The sequence below is a fragment of the Saimiri boliviensis genome, chromosome 13, assembly GCF_048565385.1.
Source record: "Saimiri boliviensis isolate mSaiBol1 chromosome 13, mSaiBol1.pri, whole genome shotgun sequence".
Taxonomy (NCBI): Eukaryota; Metazoa; Chordata; class Mammalia; order Primates; family Cebidae; genus Saimiri; species Saimiri boliviensis.
In genome coordinates this window covers 80,159,351-80,185,685 of record NC_133461.1, presented here as the reverse complement: position 1 = coordinate 80,185,685, position 26,335 = coordinate 80,159,351, and positions in this window count along the sequence as shown.

Genomic DNA, 26,335 nt, shown 5'->3' with positions numbered 1-26,335 from the left:
CTGGGTGCTCCTGTATTGGGTGCATATATATTTAGAGTCATTAGCTCTTCTTGTTGCATTGATCCTTATACCATTATGTAATGTCCTTCTTTGTCTCTTTTGATCTTTGTTGGTTTAAAGTCCATTTTATCAGATACTAGGATTGCAACCCCTGCTTTTTTTTGCTCTTCATTTGCTTGGTAAATCTTTCTCCATCCCTTTATTTTGAATCTATGTGTGTCTTCACACATGAGATGGGTCTCCTGAATACAGTGCACCTATAGGTCTTGACTTTCTATCCAATTTGCCAGTCTGTGTCTTTTGATTGGGGTATTTAGACCATTTATATTTAAGGTTAATATTGTTATGTGCGAATTTTTTCTTGCCATTTTGATACTAGCTGGTTGTTTTTCCCATTAGCTGACACAGTTTCTTCATTGTATTGACGGTCTTTACCATTTGGTACTTTTTTGCAGTGGTTGGTACCAGTTGTTCCTTTCCAGGTTATTCCTTTCTCCTGCTTCCTTCAGGAGCTCTTGCAAGGCAGGCCCAGTGGTGACAAAATCTCTTAGCAACTGCTTGTCCATAAAGGATTTTATTTCTCCTTCACGTATGAAGCATAGTTTAGCTGGATATGAAATTCTGGGTTGTATGTTCTTTTTTTTAAGGATGTTAAATATTGGACTCCACTGTCTTCTGACTTGTAGGATTTCTGTTGAGAGATCCACTTTGAGTCTGATGGGCTTCCCTTTGTGGGTAACCCAACCTTTCTTTCTGACTGCTCTTAGCATTTTTTCCTTCATTTCAACACTGGTGAATCTGATGATTACGTGCCTTAGGGTTGCTCTTCTTGAGGAATATCTTTATGGTGTTCTCTGTATTTCCTGGATTTGGATGTTGGCCTGCCTTGCTAGCTTGGGGAAGTTTTCCTGGATAATATCCTAAAGAGCATTTTCCAACTTAGATTCTTTCTCCCCATCACATTGAGGTACACCGATCAAATGTAGATTAGGTCTTTTCACACAATCCCGTATTTCTTGAAGGTTTTGTTCATTTCTTTTCACTCTTTTTTCTCTAATCTTGCCTCGTCATTTTATTTCATTGAGTTGGTCTTCAATCTCTGATATCCTTTCTTCTGCTTGATTGATTCAGCTGTTGAAACTTGTGTGTGCTTCACAAAGTTCTTGTGCTGTATTTTTCAGCTCCATCAAGTCATTTATGTTCTTCTCTAAGTTGGTTATTCTAGTTAGCATTTCATCTAACCTTTTTTCAAAGTTCTTAGTTTCTTTGCATTGGTTTAGAACATGTTCCTTTAGCTCAGAGAAGTTTGTTATTGCCCATCTTCTGAAGCCTGCTTCTGTCAATTCATCAAACTCATTCTCCATCCAGTTTTGTTCACTTGGTAGTGAGGAGTTGTGATTCCTTGGAGGAGGAGAAGCATTCTGGATTTTGGTGATTGAATCTTCCTTTTGCTGGTTTCTTCCCATCTTCATGGATTTATCTACTTTTGGTCTATGAAGCTGGTGACTTCTGGATGGGGTCTCTGAGTGGACATCCTTTCTGTTGATGTAGAACTTATTTCTTTCTGTTTCTTAGTGTTCCTTCTAACAGGCAGGCCTCTCTGCTGCAGGACTGCTGGAGGTTCAGTCCAGACTCTGCTTGCCTGGGAATCACCTGCAGGGTCTGCAGAACAGTAAGGGTTGCTGCTTTTTCCTTCTTCAGGTATCTTCGTTCCAGAAGAGTACCTGCCAGATGTCAGCCAGAGCTTTCCTTTATGAGATGCCTCTTTGCAGACATGGGGAGCAAGGAGCCACTTGAGGATGTAGTCTGTCCCTTATCAGAGCTCAAGTGCTGTGCTGGGAGCTCCATTGTTCCTTTCAGAACTGTTGTGCGGGACATTTAAGTCTTCTGCAGTGAAACTCACAACTCCCTCTTTTCCCAGGTGCTCTTTCCCAGGAAGGTGGCTTTATTTATAAGTCCCTGGTATGCTGCTGCCTTCTTCAGAGACGCCCTGCCCAGTAAGGAGGGAATCTAGTCGCAGTCTTCTTGTAGAGGCATTGCTGAGCTGCTATGGGTTCTGTCCAGCTGCTGTGTAAATGCCCTTGCAGTTTTGTTTACACAGGTAAGGTTAGAACTGCCTCGGTAATGGCAGATTGCCTTGGTAATGGCAACTGCCTCAGTAATGGTGGACTACCTCAGTTATGGTGGACTGCCTTGGTAATGGTGAACACCCTTCCCCCTATGGAGCTTGACCAGTGCTGGTTGAGCTCAAACTGCTGTTCTGGCTGTGAAACTCTCAAGCCAGTCCGTTTCATATTGCTAGTCCTTGTCGGGGTAGAACCCATGGAGCCAGAGCACCTGGCGCCCTGCCTTCAGGCCCCTCTTCTCCAGGGCAATGTGTGGCCCTGTCTTGCAGGTATACTAGGCTCCAGTTAAAATGGCCAACCAGATTTGTGTGGGTTTTTGTGCTGGAAACCTGAGGTGCTTGTCGGCCAGTGAGAATCTCCTGGTCTGTTGGCCGTAAAGACTATGGGAGAAGCACAGTATCTGAACCAGAGTGCCAGAATGGCCGGAAAAGCCCCCAATGGCCTCTGCTGGGTAGAAGGGGTGGCCCTTCCATCTGCTCCACTTCCCAGGTGAGGAAGCACCCCACCTTGCCTCAGCTCACCCTCCTTGGGATAAACTCACTCTCCAACTAGTCCCACTGAGAAGCACCTGATACCTAGGTTGGAAATGCGGTGATCATTTGCCCTCTGTGTCACTCTTGCTAGAAACTGTACTCTGTACTCCAGAGCTGTTCCTATTCTGCCATCTTGGTGGAGCTCTCTGTACCATCTTTTTCTTACCCATTCATCTGTTAATAGACACATAGGTTGCTTCCAAATCTTAGCTATTATAAACAATGGTGCAACAAACATAGGAGTAAAGATATCTCTCCAATATACTGATTTTCTTTCTTTTGGGTTATATACCCAGCAGTGGAATTACTAGATCACATGGTAGCTAAACTGTTAGTTTTTTGAGGGACTATCAAACTGTTCTTTGAGGGACTATCAAACTGTTCACCATAGTGATTGTACTAGTTTACATTCCCCCTTCTCACCAACAGTGTACAAGGGTTCCCTTTTCTCCACATCCTTGCCAGCATTTGGTTTTCCCTGGGATGATGATGATGATTATTATTATTATTATTATTATTATTGATAAAAGCCATTTAAACTGGGCTGAGATGGTATGTCATTGTAATTTTGATTTGTATTTCTCTGATGATCAGTGATGTTGAACACCTTTCACATGCCTGTTTTCCATTTGTTTGTCTTCTTTTGAAAAATGTCTATGTAAATCTCTTGCCCATTTTTGATCAGGTTATTAGATTATTTCATATAGAGTTGTTTGTTTGAGCTCCTTAGATATTCTGGTTATTAATCTTGTCAGATGGATAGTTTGCAAATATTTTCTCTCATCGGTGGGTTGTCTTTTCACTGTGTTGATTGTATTCTTTGCTGTTCAGAAGCTTTTTAACTTAATGTGATCCTATTTGTCCATGTTTGCTTTTGTTGCCTCTAGTTGTAGGGTATTGATCAATAAATTTTTGCCCAGACCAATATCCTAAAGATTATTCCCAGTTTTCTTGTAGTAGCTTTATAGTTTGAGGTACTAGATTTAAGTCTTTAATCCATTTTGATTTGGAGTTTATATATGGTGAGAGATAGGGGTCTAGTTTCATTCTGCTGCATATGGATATCTAGTTTTCCCAGCATCATTTATTGGAGAGACTCTCTTTTCCCCTGTGCATGTTCTTGGCAGATTTGTCAAAAATGGGTTCACTGTAGGTGTGTGGATTCATTCCTGCATTCTTTATTACATTTCATTGGTCTGTGTGTCTGTTTTTATGACTGTACCATGCTGTTTGGGTTACTATAGCTCTACAGTATAATTTGAAATCAGGTATGTGATTCCTCCAGTATTATTCTTTTTGCTTAGAATAGATTTGGCTATTTTGGATCTTTTGAAGTTTCATACATGGAACCAAAAAAAAAAAAAAAAAAAGGATTGTTTTTTTCTATCCCTGTAAAGAATGTCATTGGTATGTTGATAGGGATTGCTTAAATCTGTAGATTCCTTTGGGTTGTATGGGCATTAAAAAATTTTGATGCTTCCAATCCATGAACATGGAATATTTTTCCACTTTTGGTGTCTTTTTCAATTCTTTCATTAGTGTTTTACAGCTTTCATTATAGAGATCTTTCACTTCTTTGGTTAATTTCTAGGTATTTCATTTTAGGTTTGGCTATTGTAAATGGAATTACTTTTATAAAAATAATCTTTTTCACATTGTTCACTGTTGGCATATAAAAATGCTACTGATTTTTGTATGTTAATTTTGTATACTGCAACTTTATTGGATTTATCAGTTTTAATAGTTTTCTTGTGGAGTCATTAGGTTTATACAAATATAAGATCATATTATCTACAAGCAAAGATAATAAGATTTTCTTTTTTTCAATTTTGATCCCATTTATATCTTTCTCTTGTCTGATTGCTCTACTCAGGACTTTCAGTATGATGTTGAATAACAGTGATGACTAGTTATCCTTGTCATATTTCAGATCTTAGAGAAAAGACTTTCAAGTTTTCCCCATTCAGTATGATATTAGCTGTGGGATCTGTTGTATATGGCTTTTATTATATTGATGTATGTTTCTTCTATTCCCAGTTTTTTGAGAGTTTTTTTTTTTTTTTTTTTTTTTTTTTTTTAATCATGAGGTGGGTATTGAATTTATCAAATGCTTTTTCAGCAGTGGAAACAATCATATGATTTTTGTCCTTCATTCTGTTGATATGATGTATCTGATCGGTTTGCTTATGTTCAACCATCCTTGCATGCCAGGAATAAATCCCACTGGGTCATGATGAATGATCTTTGTAATGTATTGTTGAATTTGGTTTGCTATATTTTGTTGAGGATTTTGGCATCAATATTAATCAGAGACATTGGCCTGTAGTTTTCTTTTTTTGATGTGTTTTTGGTTTGATATCAGGATAATAATGGCCTTGTAGAATGAGTTGGAAGTACTCTCTCCTTCTCTATTTTTTGGAATAGGTTGAGTAGGATTGGTATTGATTTCTGTTTAAATATTTGGTAGAATTCAGCCATGAAGCCATTGGGTCCCAGGCTTTTTTTTTTTAAATTGTGAATTTTTTATTACAGCTTTGATCTTGTTACTTGTTATTGATCTGTTCAGGTTTTGGATTTCTTTCTGGCTCAATCTTATTAGATTGCATGTATCTAGGAATTTGTCCATTTATTCTAGATTTTCCAATTTATTGGCATATAGTCACTCAGAGTAGCCACTCATGCTCTTTTGAATTTGTGTAAAGCATTTTAATATCTCCATTATTTCTGATTTTATTTGAATCTTTTTTTCTTAGTCTGTCAAAAGGTTTGTCAATTTTGTTTAACTTTTCAAAAAAACAATTTTTTGTTTCATTGATTTTTTTGTATTATTTTTTCATTTCAATTTCACTTATTTCCACTCTGATCTTTATTATTTCTTTTCTTCTACTAATGTGGGGTTTGATTTGCTCTTGCTTTTCTACTTTAAGATGCATCTTTAGATTGTTCATTTGAATTATTTTTTAATGTATGCACTTATAAACTTCCTTCTGAGCACTGCTTTTGCTGTATCCCATAGGTTTTGGTATATTGTGTTTCCAATATAATTTATTTCAAATAAGCTTTCAACTTCTTTCTTAATTTCTTCATTGGCCCACTGACAATTCAGGAACATGTTGTGTAATTTCTATGTATCTGTACAGTTTCCGAAATTTCTATTGTTGTCAATTTCTAGTTTTATTCCATTGTGGTCACAGAAGATGCCTGATATTATTTTATTTTTGAATGCTTTAAGACTTTTCTTGTGACTTAATATAAGGTATGTACTTGAGAATAATCCATGTGCTGAGAAAAAGAAGAAATATTTCACAGCTCTTGGATGAAATGCTCTATAAATATCTATTAGAGAAATTTGGTCAATAGTGTAAATTAAATCTGATGTTTACGAATTTTCTGTCAGGAGGATCTGTCCAGTACTGAAAGTGGGGTGTTAAAGTCTCCAACTATTACTGTATTGGGGCCTGTCTCTTTAGCTCTAATAATATTATTTCCTTTATATATCTGGGTCCTTCAGTGTTGGGCACATATATATTTAAAATTATTATATCCTCTTGTTGAATTAACCCCTTTATCAATACGGAGTGACTTTTTTGTTTCTTCTTTCAGTTTTTGTCTTGAAATCTATTTTATCCGATATAAGTATAGTAACCCTTGCTCTTGTTTGGTTTCCATTGGCATGGAATATCTTTTTCCATCCCTTTAAGTCTACGTGTTATTTACAGGTAAAGTACAATTCTTATAGGCAACAGAATAATGGGTCTTTTTTTTTTTCCATCCATGCATACAGTCTATGTATTTTGAGTGGAGAGTTTAGTGTATTTACATTCAATGTTATTATTGATAAGTAAGGACTTACTTATGCCATTTTGTCATATGTTTTCTGGTTTTGTGGCCTTCTCTTCCTTCTTTATTCCTGTCTTTCTCTAGTGAAGATGGTTTTCTCTGCTGATACCATATAGTTTCTTGCTTTTTATTTTTTCTGTATTGATTGTATGTTTTTTGGTTTGAGGTTACCATGAAGCTTGCAAATACTACCTTAACACCCATTATTTTAACCCGAGAACAACTTAATACTATTTTTTATAAACAAACCAACAAGCAAAAAGGAAACTAATAATAACTTACCTTAACTTGATGCCCCCCACTTTTTAATTTTTTTGTTTTAATTTGTATCTTATTGTACTATGTCATGAATATTTGTAGGTATTTTTGATTGGTTTGTTGTTAAGTCTGTTTTCTTAATGTAAGAATAGTTTAAATCTGTTTTCTCAATGTCAGAGTAGTTTATACACTATGGTGACAGTGTTATAATATTTTGGGTTTTACTGTTTATTTACTATTACCAGCATGTTTTGTACCTTTAGGTAATTATTTATTGCTCATTAATGTCCTTTTCTTTCTGATTGAAGTACTTCCTTTAGTATTTCTTGTAGGATGGATCTAGTATTGTTGAAATCCCTCAGCTTTGTTTGTCTGGGAAAATCTTTATTTCTCCTTAATGTTTGAAGGATGTTTTTTGCCAGATGTACTACTCTAGTGTAAAAAAAAAAATTTTTTTTTCCTTCAGCACTTTAAATATGTCATGCCATTCTCTTCTGGTCTGTAAGAATTCCACTGAAAAGTCTGTTGCCAGATGTATTGGAGCTCCATTGTATGTTATTTGTTTCTTTTCCTGCTTTCACGATACTTTCCTTATTCTTGACCTTTGACAGTTTATTAATTTCACGAGATAGTCTTCTTTGGGTTAAATCTGCTTGGTTTTCTATAATCTTCTTGTAGTTGGATACTAATATCTTTCTCTAGGTTTGTGAAGTTCACTGTTATTATCCCTTTAAACAAACTTTCTAGGCTATCTCCTCCACATCCTCTTTAAAGCCAATAACTCTTAGATTTTTCCTTTTGGGGCTATTTTCTAGATCCTGTAGCATACTTCATTTTTTTAAAATTCTTTTTTCTATTGTCTCCTCTATTTTCAAATAGCACATCCTCAAACTCACTATTTTTTTCTTATTCTTGATCCATTCTGCAATCAAAGGACTCTGATAAATTCTTCAGTATGTGTATTGCATTTTTGAAAATTACAATTTAAGTTCTTGGATGTATGTGCAGAACGTGCAGGTTTGTTACATAGGTATGCACATGTCATTTCTTGCACCCATCAACCCATCATCTACATTAGGTATTTCTCCTACTGCTATCCCTCCCCTAGCTCCCCACCCCCGAAAAGGCCCTGGTATGTGATGTTACACTTAGTGCGTTTATGTTTTCTCATTGTTCAGTTCCTACTTATGAGTGAGAACATGTGGTTTTTGGTTTTCTGTTCCTGTGTTAGTTTGCTAAAAATGATGGTTTCCAGCTTCATCCATGTTCCTGCAAAGAACATGAACTCATCCTTTTTTATGGCTGCATAGTATTCCATGCTGTATATGTGCCATATTTTCTTTATTCATACTATCATTGGCAGGCATTTGGGTGGTTCCAACTCTTTGTCATTATGAGTTAGTGCTGCAATAAACAAACATGTGGATGTGTCTTTATAGTAGGATGATTTATAATCATTTGGGTATATACCCTGTAATGGGATTGCTGGATGAAATTATATTTCTGGTTCTAGATCCTCAAGGAAGTGCCACACTGTCTTCCACAGTAGTTGAAATAATTTACACTCTCACCAACAATGTAAAACTGTTCCTATTACTCCACAACCTCTCCAGCATCTGTTGTTTCCTGCTTTTTTAATGATCACATTTTACCTTGCATGAGATGGTATCTCATTGTGGTTTTAATTTGCATTTCTCTAGTGACCAGTGATGATGAGCTTTTTTTCATGTTTCTTGGCTACATAAATGTCTTCTTTTGAGAAGTGTCTGTTCATATCCTTTGTCCACTTTTTGATTTTTTTTCTTGTATATTTGTTTTAGTTCTTTGTAGATTATGGATATTAGTCCTTTGTCAGATAAATAGATTGCAAAAATTTTCTCCCATTCTGTGGGTTGCCTGTTCACTCTGATGCTAGTTTCTTTTGCTGTGCAGTAGGTCTTTCATTTAATTAGACCCTATTTGACAGTTTTGGCTTTTGTTGCCATTGCTTTTGGTGTTTTAATCATGAAGGCTTTGCCCATGCCTATGTCCTAAATGGTATTGCCTAGGCTTTCTTATAAGGATTTTATGGTTTTTGGTTTTATGTTTAAATCTTTAATCCATCTTGAGTAAAGCCCAGGACCAGATGGATTCACAACCAAATTTTACCAGAGGTACAAAGAGGAGCTGGTACCATTCCTTCTGAAACTATTTCAAACAATAGAAAGAGGGACTCCTCCCTAACTCATTTTATGAGGTGAGTGTTATCCTGATACCAAAACCTGGCAGAGATACAACTAAAAAAGAAAATTTCAGGCCAATATCCAGGATGAACATTGATGTAAAAATCTTTGATAAAATACTGGCAAACCGAACCCAGCAGCACATCAGAAAGCTTATTCACCGTGATCAAGTCAGCTTCATCCCTGGGAGGCAAGGCTGGTTCTACATACGCGAATCAATAAATATAATCCATCACATAAACAGAACCAATGACAAAAACCACATGATTATCTCAATACATACAGAAAAGGCCGTCAATAAAATTCCACGCCCCTTCATTCTAACAATTCTCAATAAACTAGGTATTAATGGAACTTACCTCAAAATAATAAGAGGTGTTTATGACAAACCCACAGCCAATATTATACTGAATGGGCAAAAACTTGAAGCATTCCCTTTGAAAACCAGCACAAGACAAGGATGCCCTCTCTCATCACTCCCATTCAACACAGTATTGGATGTTCTGGCCAGGGCAATCAGGCAAGAGAAAGACATAAGGGGTATTCAAATAGGAAAAGAGGAAGCCAAGTTGTCTGTTTATAGATGTCATGATTGTATATTTAGAAAACCCCACTGTCGCCGGGCGCGGTGGCTCAAGCCTGTAATCCCAGCACTTTGGGAGGCCGAGGTGGGTGGATCACGAGGTCAAGAGATCGAGACCATCCCGGTCAACATGGTGAAACCCCGCCTCTACTCAAAATACAAAAAAATTAGCTGGGCATGGTGGCACGTGCCTGTAATCCCAGCTACTCTGGAGGCCGAGGCAGGAGAATTGCCTGAACCCAGGAGGTGGAGGTTGTGGTGAGCCGAGATCGCGCCATTTCACTCCAGCCTGGGTAACAAGAGCGAAACTCCGTCTCAAAAAAAAAAAAAAAAAGAAAGAAAAAAAAAAAAAAGAAAACCCCACTGTCTCAGCTTAAAATATCCTTAAGCTAATAAGCAACTTCAGCAAAGTCTCAGGATACAAAATCAATGTGCAAAAATCACCAGCATTTTTATACACCAATAATAGAGAGCCAAATCATGAGTGAACTCCCATTTATAATTGCTACAAAGAGAATAAAATACCTAGGGATACAACTTACAAGGGCTGTGAAGGACCTCTTCAAGGAAAACTACAAGCCACTGCTCAAGGAAATAAGAAAGGAAACAAACAGATGAAAAAATATTCCATGCCTATGGTTAGGAAGAATCAATATTGTAAAAATGGCCATACTGCTCAAAGTAATTTATAAAGTCAATGTTATCAACATCAAGGTACCATTGACTTTCTTCACAAAATTAGAAAAAAACTAAATTTCCAATAGAACCAAAAAGGAGGCTGCATAGCCAAGACAATCCTAAGCAAAAAGAACCAAGCTAGAGGCATCATGCTACCTGGCTTCAAACTATACTACAAGGCTACAATAACCAAAAACAGCATTGTACTGGTACCAAAACAGATATATAGACCAATAAAACAGAGCAGAAGCCTCAGAAATACCGCACATCTGCAACCATCTGATCTCTGACAAACCTGACAAAAACAAGCAACGGGAAAAGGATTCCCCATTTAATAAACAGTGTTTGGAAAACTGGCTACCCATATGTGTATTGCATTTTTAAGCTCCAGAGTTTCTGATTTTTATTTCAATATCTTTGTTAAAATTATCTGATTTTTTCTGTCTTATCTTGAATTTCTTTGAGTTTTCTCAACACAGCCATTTTGAATGGTCTGTCTGAAAGGTCATATACGTCTTTTTCTCCAGATTTGTTCCTGGTGCCTTATTTAGTTCATTTGTTTAGATCATGTTTTTCTGGATGATGTTGATGCTAGTAGATGTTGTTCAGTGTCTGGACATTGAAGAGTTAGGTATTAATTGTAGTCTTCACTGTCTGGGCTTATTTGTAGCAATTATTCTTGGAAAGGCTTTTTAGAAATTTGAAAAAAATAAACTGGGTGTTGTGATCTAAGCTCTATCTCCTTTAGGGGGCACCCCAAGACCAGCAACACTGTGGTTCTTAAAAGATTTATAGAGGTACCACCTTGATGGTTTGGGGCAGTATCTGGGAGAATTCTCTGGATCACCAGGCAGGGACACTTGTTCTTTTCCCTGACTTTCTCCCAAACATACAGAATCTCTCTGTTCTGAGCCACTCAAGCCTGGGAGTGAAGTGACATGAGTAACCCTGTGGTCACCATGACTATGACTGTGCTGGGTCAGGCCTGAAGCCAGGATAGCACTGGGTCTTCCCCAAGGTCTGCGGTAAGCACTCACTGGCTACTGCCTATGTTCACTCACGGCCTCGAGACTACACAATCAGCAGGTGGCAAAGCCAGCCAGGCCATCCTTCCCTTCAGGATGACAAGTTCCCCTAGACCATCGTGGGTCCAGAAGTGTAATCCAGGAATCAGGGACTAGAGTGAAAACTCTTAGACATCTACCTGGTGTTCTAAAACCACAAGTTGCTGTTTTTTTCTACCCTTTCCTCCTCTTTCCAAAGGAAGAGAAGCCTAGCACTGTAGTTACCACCATCCCAGGCAACAACGAGTACTGCCAGACTAGTACTGACATTCTCATAAGTCTCAAGGCCTCTTAAGTGAGCTTGCCAGGAATGCAACCCAGCCTTGGACTCACCTTTCCGGGGAATGGGCTCACCACTGGCCCATGGTAGGTCCAGAAATAGCATCTAAGAGTCATGTCTTAGAACTGGGGACCCCAAGAGCCCATTTGGTGCTTCACCCACCATGACCATGCTGGTACCTAAGGTGTAAGCCAAAGTTTTCTTTTTCTTCCTGTTTTTCTCTGGCAGAGGGAGTTTTTCCCTGTAGCTACCACAGCTGGTAATGTGCTGAGGCTCAACCTGAAACCAGCAAGCCTCAGAGGCTTGCGCAAGTCCCTTGATGTAGTACCTGGGTATCACTGCTTGTTATTCAGAGCCAAAGGACTCTTAAGTTTGCAGATGAGGAATGCTACCAGTACTGAGTTCTTTCTTTCAAGATAGAGGGTTCTTTTCTGACCCAAGGTGTGTCTAGAAATGTCATCTGGAAGCTAGGGCCAGAAAAGGGGGCCTCACGAGGGTGACTGGTGCCCTGTTGTGCTGTGGCTGAGGGGTGTATCCTTTCCTCCAGCAGATGGAAGAGGTCTCTTTTGGAGACATGAGCTGTGTAGCCTGGTTAGGGGAGGAATGATGCCAGTGCTCTTTTGGCTGCCCCAGCTAGTGTCTCATGTCCTCCAGTCCATGTCGCATGCCCTCCAGTCTACTGTCTCTGGGCCTAGTTCAGCACTAGGACTCACCTAAGAGTTGCAGTTCCTAAGGCCTAGTGTGCCTTTCAAGTTTTTGGAGACGTAGAGGGCCGTAGGCCTTGGTAGCAAGGTTTGCTGGCGCTTAAATTTGGACCACTGGGATCAGTGCTTCCCCTCTGGTAAGGGCTGGTTTCAAAGTTACATCTGTGGGTGGTTGTCGGCTGAGTTTAGTCCAGTTTTCCTTTCTGCTCTAACAGGACAGCACTGAGTTCAGTGTCTTGCAATTGCTGTGATCTCCCTTCCTCTGTGCCCAGAGATGCTCTCTGAACCAGATTGCTGCTGCTGTGGGTGCGGGAGGGTGGTGCTGGCAATTCAAGGCAATTGTTTTTCTCTGTCTTCAGTGCTTTTTTCAGTGATGTGAAGTTAAAACCAGGAACTCACCTGATCTTATGAAGGTTTTTTTTTTCTGTGTAGATACTAACTTGGTATCCTTGCTGAGTGGGGGCAATCAGTGGAGCTTTTGTTTTTTACACAGTTCAACCTAATAGCATAGCTATCTGAAATATTTCTTCCCTGCTACTACTCTTGGGATACATTTTTCCTTATACCCCATCTATTGGTTAGTGTGGCCCACAAAAGGGAAATACATTTACATAGTTATATGTTATATTACTATTTCAGAAATACAGTTTATACAGCGTCATGTTTATTTTTATAGGCAGTAATGTATAGTGCATTTTTTATTACTCTAAATAGAAAATCTTATCACATATGTTACTCTGTTCCTTAATATCAATGTGAAATACTAAAAGTAGTTCTAATATGTTTTCTAGGGGCAACTTAAGCCTTTGTAGCTAGACTATTCTAAAAAAATATCAGATGAAAAGAAAAGCACTTGAAGTATCTGATAGGCTGAATAATAATCGTCTAAAAAGATCCAGGTTCTAACCTTCAGAACCTGTGAACAGGGCACTTTACATGGCAAAAGAGACTTTGCAGACGTGATTCAGTTAAAGATCTTATTGGGGTTTTAATTTGCATTTCTCAAGTTTTTGGGGGTATATACCCAGTAACAGGATTGCTGGGTTGAATGACAGTTCTCATTTACATTCTTTGAGAAATTTCCAGACTGCTTCCCACAATGGCTGAACGAATTTACATTCCCACCAGCAGTGTATAAGGGTTCCCTTTTCTCTAGAACCTTGTCAGCATCTGTTATTTTTTGACTTTTTAATAAATAAACTATGTGTGCACACACACATGTGTATATGCTATTCTTGATTGTACTTTTTGTCTGCTATATACATTGTAAATATATGTACCCAGTTCAAATAAACAAGCAAATAAAATAAAAGCCATTCTGACTAGTGTGGGAGAGTATCTCATTGTGGTTTTGATTTGCATCTTCCTAATGATTAGTTTTATTACATTTTTTTCATATACTTTTGGCTCACACATATGTCTTCTATTGAGAAGTGTCTGTTCTTATCCTTTGCCCATTTTTTAATGGGCGAGCCCACTCATATTTGAATACGCCCACTGATATTTCACATTGGATTTCAGCAAAAAGTTGGAAGACTGCTATTAAGAACTTCTTCCTCACTATAGCATCATAAATATGGGATTTGCGTCCAAGAATTTCAGTTACTGAAAATGTATCATGATAGTTCCAAATTGGTCATGGTAGCTCTATTGCCTGTATCACAGATTATTTTAGGATAAATATGTGGTCAGATCAAACAGTGACACATATTGGGTATTATGCTATTTTTCTCATCATTGAAAAATAATAAAGGCACACAAAGAGAAAGTTACCATCCTGATTTGGTCATGGGTGTTTGAATTAATAATAGGGCAGCCATCTTTCATCCATGAGTGACCAAGTCACAGCTTGAAAGGCAAAAAGTTGAGGATAATTTAGAGAATAATAGAATAAACCTGGGTTCTTGATGACACTACTGGACAATGTTCAGTAATGTCTTAGTTTGGGTGGCTACAACAAAATACCATAGATGAGGTTGCCTAATTTATTTATTATTATTTATTTTCTCACAGTTCTAGAGGCTGGGAGTCCAAGACCAGGATGCCATCATGTCAAGTTCTGGCAAGAATATTTTTTTCTGGCTTGTAGCCTTCTATTAATAACTGTGTCCACCAGCTGAAGGGAGATAGAGCTCTAGTCTCTTTCTCCTCTCATAAATACATTAATCCCAACATGGAGACCCTATCTTTATGATCTCATTAGACCTAATTTCCTGTCAAAGACCCCAATCCAAATACCATCACATTTAGGGTTAGAGTTTCAACATAAAAATTTTGGAGGGAAACATTCAGTCCATTACAATTCTTCAAGCTACTTGTAGTTGAACATTTTGTTACAGTCAGCCAAACAGTGCTAACATTTTTATCACACTTCCTTCAATATTCTTCACATAAATGGTGTGCAAAACCCTTCACAGACTCAGTTAATATACATTTTTTATACAGTTACCTAAAACTCTTTTAAGAGTGAAGGTATGAACAGACAGCCTTGATCCAAGTCCAAACTGACAACACAGAGAGAGTGAGATTATGTCATTGTTCATTTTAGATTTTACAGTTCTATTCAGATTATGCTGTTACAGTTTTTTTCAGTTCAATTATTTTAGCCCTTATTTAACTGAAAATAAATTCATCACTGATTCCCTAGTATTTGGTAAGATACAACTTATCAGTCCTACTCAGATGATTATTAGGACCACAAAATAGGCTATTAGCCAGTTGATCTTAGACCTATTTAATCTTTTTTAGATTTATCTTTTTTTTTCACTTACTTTCAAATATACTTGAATTTTGATACAAATTGTTCCAAATTTGCAATTTTCCTGTCAGCTACAGATGATTCACAGCTGTGATGAATGGGCATTTTTTAAATAAAGTCGTTGTAGAAGATGGAGCTTTGTGTTACTCCATGAGAATTCTCTCTTCAAGATCATAATGGTTCAATGTTACAATTGGCTAGAAATTTAAATAACTGAACAAGAATCTCCATTAGACTGATTACCTTTAAAGCAGTGATCAGAACTCATTTATCTTTGCCAGGTGTTGCAGATAAGGAGCATCTGATTTTTGGCGGAGACCAACAGAATGTTTAATGCCTTGGTTCTCACCCCAATGCCTTTGTCCTCAAACCTTCCTACCTGTTACCATGCTCAGTAAAGTCTTCACAAAATACCAGTGTCTCGCTCCAGTCTAAATGAATCAGAACTTTAATTATTAGACCCAGAGTCTGATATTTTTAAATACCTCTTCAGGTAATTCTAATATACTGCTATAGTTTCAAACCACTGATTTATTGAATAAATATTGCGTGAACCTAACTAAATTTCTTTTATCATGTCCATAAGATAACCATGTCCTAAATGTACCTTTTGTCATTTCCCTCCATCATAAGCTGTTTTTATTTATAATACATGTAAATGGCTGCCTTTTCTGTTACATAATAAGTTACTTTGGAACACAAACCATGGTTTATTTCCTGTAACAAAGAATATAGTATCTTCCCTGCAGTAGCAACTCAATGCAGGCTTAATAAGAGCAGAAGAAGGATATTTACGAACAAGGATTAGAAGTAATTTGCCTGTTCTTGGAAAAGATCATATGGATGCTATACTTTTAAACTTTAGCTTTTAGTAATAATACACTATTTTTGGAATCTGTTTCCTTGCTGTTCTTTTTCTTTTTTCTTCAGACAGTTCCCCTCTTTATGCTTGTTTGCTTGTTTTTCTAGATTCCTGCTAATGTAATGAGTGAGAACAGAGATTAGAGAGATTAGTCAATGTTTGGCAGAGAGACTTTTGAAGATAGAGAATTTCACCATGTGTCTGCCATATGTATGTCTGGTGTTTATACAGTGTGTATTTTGTCTAAGAATAAAGATTATACAACTTATGTGAATCCTTTTTCCATAGCAATTGTGATCATCAGTGTAGTTGAAGGGGTAAGAAAGATAAGAAATGGTGTAGGAATGTATCAAACTACTACAGGGACTTAGAGTAAATCTAGAGTGAATTTTTTTCAGCAATTAAATTGTACATGTTTAGTGACCTGTCATACATTTGCTTTCTGTGTATTGTTATTACTGACCAAAATGTATTCTGATTATAATGCTTAGATGTTCTCAAAAGATAACCTGACCACAAAATGTGGAGTAAAGAAACTTCTGGGTCAGGTATGGTGCCTCATGCCTGAAATCAGCGAAGGTGGGAGGACAGCTTGAAACCAGGAGTTTTGAGACAAGCCTGGGCAACAGAGCAAGAACCCATATATACAAAAATAAAAATAAAAAACATATTTAGGTGTAGTGACACATGCCTTTAGTTGCAGCTACTTGGGAGGCTGAGGCAGGAGGATTGCTTAATCTCAGGAGTTCAAGGCTGCAGTGAGCTATGATTGTGTCACTGCACCTCAGCCTGGACAACAGAGCAAGACCTTGTCTCTAAAAAGAAAGAGAAAAACTTCCATATTGCAAGACAATTGAAAAGTTTTCTCATATTACAACCAAATAAATTATCTACTTAAAAGACTTACTGTGGCACTCATTTAAAAATATGATGTCATCAAATTTGATTTCTTAAACATATGGACCAAGAGATTTTTATTTTACCATAAAAGCCCAGAATATTAATGTTGGAAGATATTTTTTAACCTCTCTGATTCCTATTCTCCTCATTAATATGAAGAAATTCAACCAGGTGAAGTGACTTTTCCAAAGTCATACATCTGCTTAAAAGCAGTGTCAGAATTAACCCTGAATTTTTACATTTTCTTTCCATCTATATTACCTGGTCTCCTTTCAGAAAGAGAACAGACTTTAAAAATAAACACACATAATGCTCCATCAATTTATGAAATTCTCTTATGATGTTATATTAAAACATTTTCTTTTCTGATTTTACCCAGATTTGACACTTAATTGACTTGTGAGATTGTTGAATATATCCTTCTCCTCAGCATCAAATGCATATTATTCAATAAAGTTCCTCAGGGCTTTGCTTTTTCTATTGCTGGACTTTCTATGCACATCAGTACTGCAATTTTAGTGGTTCCTTGAACAGCAAGTTTTAAGATAATAGGTTGAAAACAAAATCATCACAATCTTCTTTCATAACTTACACTAGGCACAATAAACAGTGAAGCAAATTTTTAAACCATCACTATCAAGATGATTTATAAGCTTTAACCAATCATAGTAAAAAAAAAAGTTTTTTTTTTTTGTTTTTTTTTTTTTTTTTGAGGCGGAGTTTCGCTCTTGTTACCCAGGCTGGAGTGCAATGGCGCGATCTCGGCTCACCGCAACCTCCGCCTCCTGGGTTCATGCAATTGTCCTGCCTCAACCTCCTAAGTAGCTGGGATTACAGGCACGCACCACCAAGCCCAGCTAGTGTTTTGTATTTTTAGTAGAGACGGGGTTTCACCATGTTGACCAGGATGGTCTCAATCTCTCGACCTCGTGATCCGCCCGCCTCGGCCTCCCAAAGTGCTGGGATTACAGGTTTGAGCCACCGCGCCCGGCCAAAAAAAAGTTTTAATTATTCATTATAAAACATAGGTCTAGGTTGAAATTTTCATGCCTATTGCAAATGACAATATATGCAAAAGAGCAAAAGGTCTGATTTTGGTGGAGATGTATTAACCTTGGAGGCAGCATGTCGCACTGGAGAGACCAAGAAATTTGAAGTCAGATTGAACTTCAAGAATCAAACCCTGATACTGCCACTCCAATTGTATGGCATTGTGACAGCTGCTTGACTTTTCTAGGCTTCACTTTCTTCATCTGTAAATTGAGGAAAATAGTACCAGAATTCTTTTCAGCATTAAAGGAACATATGAAAAGGTACGATGAATATAGCCATCACTTAATAAATGTTTTCTGAATTTATAGAGTCATATTGACCATAACCAATGATCCAAAAATGAACCAAAATACATGAAACAACAATTTCCCACTGGAAAAGTTTCCAGGTCAAGGTACTAGAGGGAAAATCCAGATAGTGTCTGGGAGAATTCCTGAACTGCAAAGACAGAGCTGCAAATCTGGCACAACCGAAGAAACTAGAGTCCAAAGAACAGAGTACTGGAAAGGAGAAAATTATACAGACAAAAAATCCCAGAGAGCTGAAGAGGATTCCTGAGTATTTAGTAGCATATTAATAAAAACAAGTTTATTAGAAAGCTACTCAAGTCTGGGGAAAGACCTACATAAAATGATTAGAAATAACAGAGTCTGGCACTCACAAAGAGCTAGAAGTAGTGCCTTTACCTGTTTCAGCAGCCAGATTGGAAATCCTCTCATAATTCACAAGGCATTAAGAATACACAAAGGAGTCTACATTCAGTGCTGGAGCATGATTGGCCATATGTTGTTGATAGAGTTTGGCTGTGTCCCCACCCAAATCTCATCTTGAATTGTAACCCCATTATCCTCATATGTCATGGGAGGGACCCAGTGGGAGGTAATTGAATCATAGGCGTGGGTTTTTCTTGTGCTGTTCTTGTGATAGTTAATAAGTCTCATGAGATCTGATGGTTTAATAAAGAGCAGTTTCCCTGCACATGCTCTCTTGCCTGCCACCATATAAGACATGACTTTGCTCCTCCTTCACCTTTTGCCATGATTGTGAGACCTCCCCATTCATATGGAACTGTGAGTCTATTCAACCTTTTTTTCTTTATAAATTACCCAGTCTCAATATGAAACTGGACTAAACTTTATAGCAGTATGAAAATGGACTAATATAGTTAAGCATTGCTCTCATCCTGTCTTATCAGTTTTAAAATCAACAAAGGATTACACTGATTCCAAGTAAAGTGAATGCATTTTAGAGTAAAGAGTAAGAATATTTGTAGGAAAACAAATATATTTAGGATATAAAATATAAAATATCTGGATTCCAATTAAAAAAAATTGCCAGGTCTGAAAAGAAGCAGAAAAGTGTAAACCATGTTGATAGAAAAAACAATCAAAACCAACGCAGAGCACATACAAGTGTTAGACTTAGCAAAAAAGAACAATAAAGCAGTTATGATAATTGTGTTTCAGATGTACAAAAAGTTAAGTAGAGTTATGGAAGCCACAATAAATACCCATATCAAATTTCTAGATTGAAAACTTCAATATACGAGATGAAAAACAGATAAAATGGGATTCATGGCTGATTAGACATTGAAGAAGAAAATATTAGTAAATGTAAAACACAGAAATAGAAATTATCAAAATTGAACATGAAGGGAAAAGGGAATAATAATTAAAAAAACTTGCATCAGTTAGCTTAAGCCCACTTCAAGTAGGTTAATATACCTATAATAAAAATCTCCTAAGGAGAGAACAAGTGGGTGGATGAGCAAGCAAAAAAATAAATGAAAATAATGAAAGCGCTTAAATTTTTGTGACGATTACAGACCCACAAATACAAAAAGCACAATGAATGTCAAGCACAAGAAATATAAATAAAACCACACCAGAGAGATCATAATCAAATAGCGAAAAACCAATGACAAAAGGAAAATTGGCTGGGTGTGGTGGCTCACGTCTGTAATCCCAGCCTTTTGGGAGGCCAAAGTGAGTGTATCACTTGAAGTCAGGAGTTCAAGACCAGCCCAGCCAGCATGATAGAACCACGTATCTATTTAAAAAATACAAAAACTTAGCCAGGTACATTGATGCACAGCTGTAATCTCAGCTACTCAGGAGGCTGAGCCACAAGAATAACTTGAACCTAAGAGGTAGAGGTTGCAATGAGCCAAGACTGTGCCACTGCACTCCAGCCTGGGCAACAAAGTAAGACTCCATCTCAAAGAAAAAAAAAAGATAAAAACTTAAAAGAATTCAGAGGGGGAAAATGATGTTACATACAGGGTAACAAACATAAATCTTACTGCAAATTTCTCATTGGAAACAGTGTAAGTGAGCTGATAGTGAAGCAATGTTCTTTAAAATGTAGAAAGAAAGAAACTCTTCAACCTAGAATTCTAGTCCCAGAATAAATTTCTTTTCTTTCAAAAACAATGGAAAAATAAAATTTTTTTAGACATATGGAAGATAAAAGAAGTAACCACAAGCAGACTACTACTGTGAAATATTTCTTTGAAAGTGGATTATAGACTCTCCAAGATGGCTGAATAGACACAACTCTGGTGCACAACACCTAGTGAGAGAGACAGAAATCCAGAGATCTCCTAGCTCCAACCAAGGTACCAGGGGCATTTCAGTGGGTCTGGTCCTACAGTGAGCAAAGCCCAGTCAAGGCAGAGTGAGGTGGGGAGGGGTGCTGCTTCACCTAGAAAGTGCATCTGACTAGCAAGTCACAGTCTCCCACTCTGACACTCTGGTCCAGATACAGTACTTCCCCCAAAGCCTCAGTAATACACAGAACAGGGGATCTCTGTCAGTCAAGTGCCAGGAATTACAATTGCAGGGTTGAATGATAATCAAGGATGGTGTACTAGATTGGTGCACAGACCTAAACATACGCATAAGCCCAAAAGCCATCTGGGAGAGCCTGTGGACTGAGCTATTGCCCCTTCCCCCTGCCTGGAGAGAGAAGGAGCTGTAAGTGGGAGGACGGATAGAGTAGTGCAACGGGTCTCCAACCCATGACTGGAGAGAGAGAGGAAGCTGAAAGGGGAAAATGGCCAGGTGCAGCTGGGTGGATCCCTACCTTCACCCACAAGCTCCAGAGGGCTGAAGCTCTGACTCTAGTGGGTTGTGCAACCAGTGCCACAGTCTGAGCTGAACCCTGAATGATGCAGCCCAGTGGAGGAAGGGCACAACCCACCATTAGAGGGGTGGGACAGGCTACATGTTTTAACAAAAAACACAGGGAACTTATATAGCAACGGGACAGTGTTCTTGATCAACCAGGAGAGCCTACAGGTCAGCAGAAGAGGCGGGCCTAATCTCCCAGGATAAACAAAAAAAGACACAGGAAGCTTCCCTAGTAACCTGAAGGAGTCCCTAGTAACCCAGTAGTGCCTCAACAGGCAGAGAAATGACCTCATCCAGCAGCTCCCTGACACCACAGCCAGGTAAATCCATGAAGATGGGGGGAAAAACAGCACAAAAAAGATGAAACCATCAAAGACCAGAACACCTCTTCTCCTTCAAGAGATCACAACTCCTTAACAACACAGGAACACAATGTGATCAAGAAAGAGTGTGACAAACTGACAGAAACAGGCTTCAGAAGGTATATAATAACAAACTTTTCTGAGCTAAAGGAACACATTCTAACTCAATGCAAAGAAACGAAAAACCTTGAAAAAATGTTCGATGAAATGCTAACTAGAATAACCAACTTAGAGAAGAACATAAACAACTTGATGGAGTTGAAAAACACAGCACGAGAACTACGTGAAGCAAACACAAGTTTTAATAGCTGAATCGATCAAGTAGAAGAAAGGATATCAGAGATTGAAGATCAACTCGATGAAATAAAAAGAGAAGGCACAATAAGAGAAAAAAGGGTGAAAAGAAGTGAACAAAGCCTCCAAGAAATATGGGATTATTTGAAAAGACCTAATCTACACTTGATCAGTGTACCTGAATATGATGGGGAGAATGAATCCAAGCTGGAAAACACACTTCAGGATATTATCCAGGAGAACTTCCCAAGCCTAGCAAGGTAATCCAACGTTCAAATTCAAGAAATACAGAGAACTCCATAAAGATATTCATCAAGAAGAGCAACCCAAAAGGCACATAATTGTCAGATTCACCAGGGTTGAAATGAAGGAAAAAATGCTAAGTGCAGCCGGAGAGAAAGGTCACGTTACCCACAGAGGGAAGCCAATCAGACTTACAGTGGATCTCTTAGCAGAAACTCTACATGCCGGAAGAGAGTGAGGGCCAATATTCAACATCCTTAAAGAAAAGAACTTTCAACCCAGAATCTCCTATCCAGTCAAACTAAGCTTCTTAAGTGAAGGAGAAATAAAATCCTTTATGGACAAGCAATTACTGAGAGATTTTGTCACCACCAGACCTGCCCTACAAGATCTCCTAAAAGAAACACTAAGCACAGAAAGGAACAAGTGCCAGCCACTGCAAAAGCAAACCAGTTGGCAAAGTACAAAAACGCAAAGACAATGAGTCAACTAATGAGAAAGAAAACTAGCCAGTAACAAAATGACAGGATCATATTCACACATAACAATATTAACATCAAATGTAAATGGCCTAAATGCCCCAATCAAAAGACACAGACTGGGAAACTGGATAAAAAGTCAGAACCCATCGGTGTGCTGTATTCAAGAAACCCATCACACATACAAAGACACACATAGACTCAAAATAAAGGGATGGAAGAAGATTTACTAAGCAAATGGAGAACAAAAAAAGCAGGGGTTACAATCCTAATATCTGATCAAATGGACTTCAAACCAACAAATATCAAAAGAGACAAAGAAGGACATTACATAATGGTAAAAGGATCAATCCAAAAAGAAGAGCTAACTATCCTAAATATAAACGCACCCAACACAGAAGCACCCAGATACATAAAGCAAGTTCTTAACGACCTAAAACGAGATTTACACTTCTGCACAATAATAGTGGGAGACTTCAACATTCCACTATCAATATTAGACAGATCAATGAAACAGAAAATGAACAAGGACATCCAGACTTGAATGCAGAGCTGGACCAAGCATACCTAATGGATGTATACAGAATGCTCCACCCCAAATCGACAGAATATACATTTTTCTCAGCACCACATTATACTTACTCTAAAATTGACCACATCATTGGAAGCAAATCATTCCTCAGCAAATGCAAAATAATGAAAATCCTAACAGTCTGTCATACCACAGTGCAATCAGACTAGAACTCAGGATTAAGAAACACTCAAACCCGCACAAACACTTGGTAACTGAACAATTTGCTTCTGAGTGTTGACTGGATAAACAATGAAATGAAGGCAGAAATAAAGATGTTCTTTGAAACCAATCAGAATGAAGACACAACTTACCAGACTCTCTGGGACACCTTTAAAGTAATGCCGAGAGGGATACTTATAGCAATAAATGCTCACATGAGAAACAAGGAAAGATCTAAAACTGACACCCTATCATCAAAATTGAAAGAGCTAGAGGGGAAAGATAAAAAAAAAAGGAAAAAAAACAACCTCAAAAGTTAGTAGAAGGCAAGAAATAACTAAGATTATAGTGGAACTGAAGGAGACAGAGACACAAAAAAACCCTTCAAAAAATCAGGAGCTGGTTTTTTGAAGAGTTCCCAAAATGTACAGACCATTAGCCAGACTAATGAAAAAAGAAAAGACAGAAGAATCAAATAGATGCAATAAAACAGATAAAGGAGACATCACCACTGATCCCACAGAAATACAAACTATCATCAGACATTACTAAAAACAGCCCTATGTACATAAACCAGTAAACCTTCTGAAGTAGAGGCAGCAATCAATAGTCTGCCAACCAAAAAAAGTTCAGGTCCAGACAGGTTCACAGCTGAATTCCACCAGAGTACAAAGAGGAGCTGGTTCCATTCCTTCTAAAATTGTATCAAATAATACAAAAGGAGAGAATCCTTCCTAACTCATTTTATGAGACCAACATCGTTCTGATACCAAAACCAGGCAGAGACTCAACTAAAAAAGAAAACTTCAGGCCAATATCCATGATGAACATCTATGCAAAAATCTTCAACAAAATAGTGACAAACTGATTGCAACAGCACATCAAAGAGCTTATCCATAACAATCAAGTAGGCTTCATCCCGGAGATGCAAGGCTGGTTCAACATACATAAATCCATAAATGTAATCGATCACAGAAACGGAACCAAAGACAAAAACCACATGATTATTTCAATAGATGCAGAGAAGGCCTTCAATAAAATTCAACAGCCCTTTATGCTAAAAACTCTCAATAAACTAGGTACTGATGGAATGTATCATAAAATGATAAAAGTCATTTATGAGAAACCTACAGTTAATATCATACTGAGTGGGCAAAAGCTGGAAGAATTCCCTTTGAAATCAGGCACTAGAGAAGGATGCCCTCTCTCACCACTCCTATTCAATATACTATTGGAAGTTCTAGCCAGAGCAATCAGGCAAGAAAAAGAAATAAAGAGTATTCAAATAGGAAAGGAGGAATTCAAACTATGTTTGCAGATTATTTGATTGTATATCTAGAAGACACCATCGTCTCAGTCCAAAATCTTCTCAAACTAATAAGCAACTTCAGCAAAGTCTCAGGATATAAAATCAATGTGCAGAAATCACAAGCATTCCTATATACCAAAAACAGATACAGAGCCAAATCAAGAGTGAACTCCCATTCACAATTGCTACAAAGAGAATAAAATACCTAGGAATACAACCAACAAACGATGTCAAGGACCTCTTCAAGGAAAACTACAAACCACTGCTCAATGAAATAAGAGAGGACACAAACAGATGGAAAAACATTCCATGCTCATGGTTAGGAAGAATTAATATCATGAAAATGGCCATACTGCCTTAAGTAATCTATGGATTCAACACTATCCCCATCAAGCTACCAATGACCTTCTTCACAGAACTGGAAAAAAACATTTTCAACTTCATATGGAATCACAAGAGAGCTTGCATAACCAAGAAAATCCTAAGCAAATAAACAAAGCTGAAGGCATCACACTGCCAGACTTCAAACTATACTATAAGGCTATAGTAATCAAAACAGCATGGTACTGGTACCAAAACAGAGACATAGACCAATGGAACAGAACAGAGGCCCCAGAAGCAACACCACACATCTACAACCATCTGATCTTTGACAAACTTGAAAAAAAAAAAGCAATAGAGAAAGGACTCTATTTTTAATAAGTGGTTTTGGGAAAACTGGCTAGCAACGTGCAGAAAGCAGAAACTGGACCCCTTCCTGTCACCTTACACTAAAATTAATTCCAGATGGCTTAAAGATTTAAACATAAAACCTAACACCATAAAAACACTAGAAGAAAACATAGGCATCTTACAAGCCATGTAAGACATAGGCATAGGCAAGGACTTTATGATTAAAACACCAAAAGCAATGGCAATAAAAGCCAAGATAGGCAAATGGGATCTAATTAAAATTCAGAGCTTCTGTACAGCAAAAGAAACCATCATTAGAGTGAACCGGCAACCAACAGAATGGGAAAAAATTTTTGCAATCTACCCATCTGATAAAGGGCTAATATCCAGAATCTACAAAGAACTAAAACAGACATACAAGAAAAAAAACAAAGAACCCCATTCAAAAGTCAGTGAAGGATACGAACAGAGACTTTTCATAAGAAGACATATATGAGGCCAGCAAACATACAAAAAAATGCTCATCATCACTGGTCATTAAAGAAATGCAAATCAAAACCACATTGAGATACCATCTCATGACAGTTAGAAAGGTGATTGTTAAAAAATATGGAGCTAACAGATGCTGGAGAGGATGTGTAGAAATAGGAACACTCCTACACAGTGACTGGGAGTATAAATTAGTTCAATCATTGTGGAAGACAATGTGCTGATTTCTCAAGTATCTAGAAATAGAAATTCCATTTGAACCAGCAATCCCATTACTGTTCTACTATAAAGAACTATAAATTGTTCTACTATAAATACACATGCACACATATGTTCATTGCAGCCCTGTGTACAATAGCAAAGACCTGGAACCAACCCAAATGCCCATCAATGATAGAGTGGACAAAGAAAATGTGGTACATGTACAACATGGAATACTATGTAGCCATAAAAAAGATGAGTTTGTGTCCTTTGTAGGGACGTGGATGAATCTGGAAGCCATCATTCTCAGCAAACTGACACAAGAATAGAAAACTAAACACTGCATGTTCTCACTCATAGGTGAGTATTGAACAATAAGAACACATGGACTCAGGGAGAGGAGCATCACACACTGGGGGCAGTTGAGGGGATAGGGGAGGGACAGCGGGAGGTGGGGAGGGTGGGGAGGGATAGCATGGGGGTAAATGTTGGATCTAGTATACACATAAAGTAAAATAAAATAAAATAAAATAAAAAGAAAGTGGATTTTATAGGATTTCT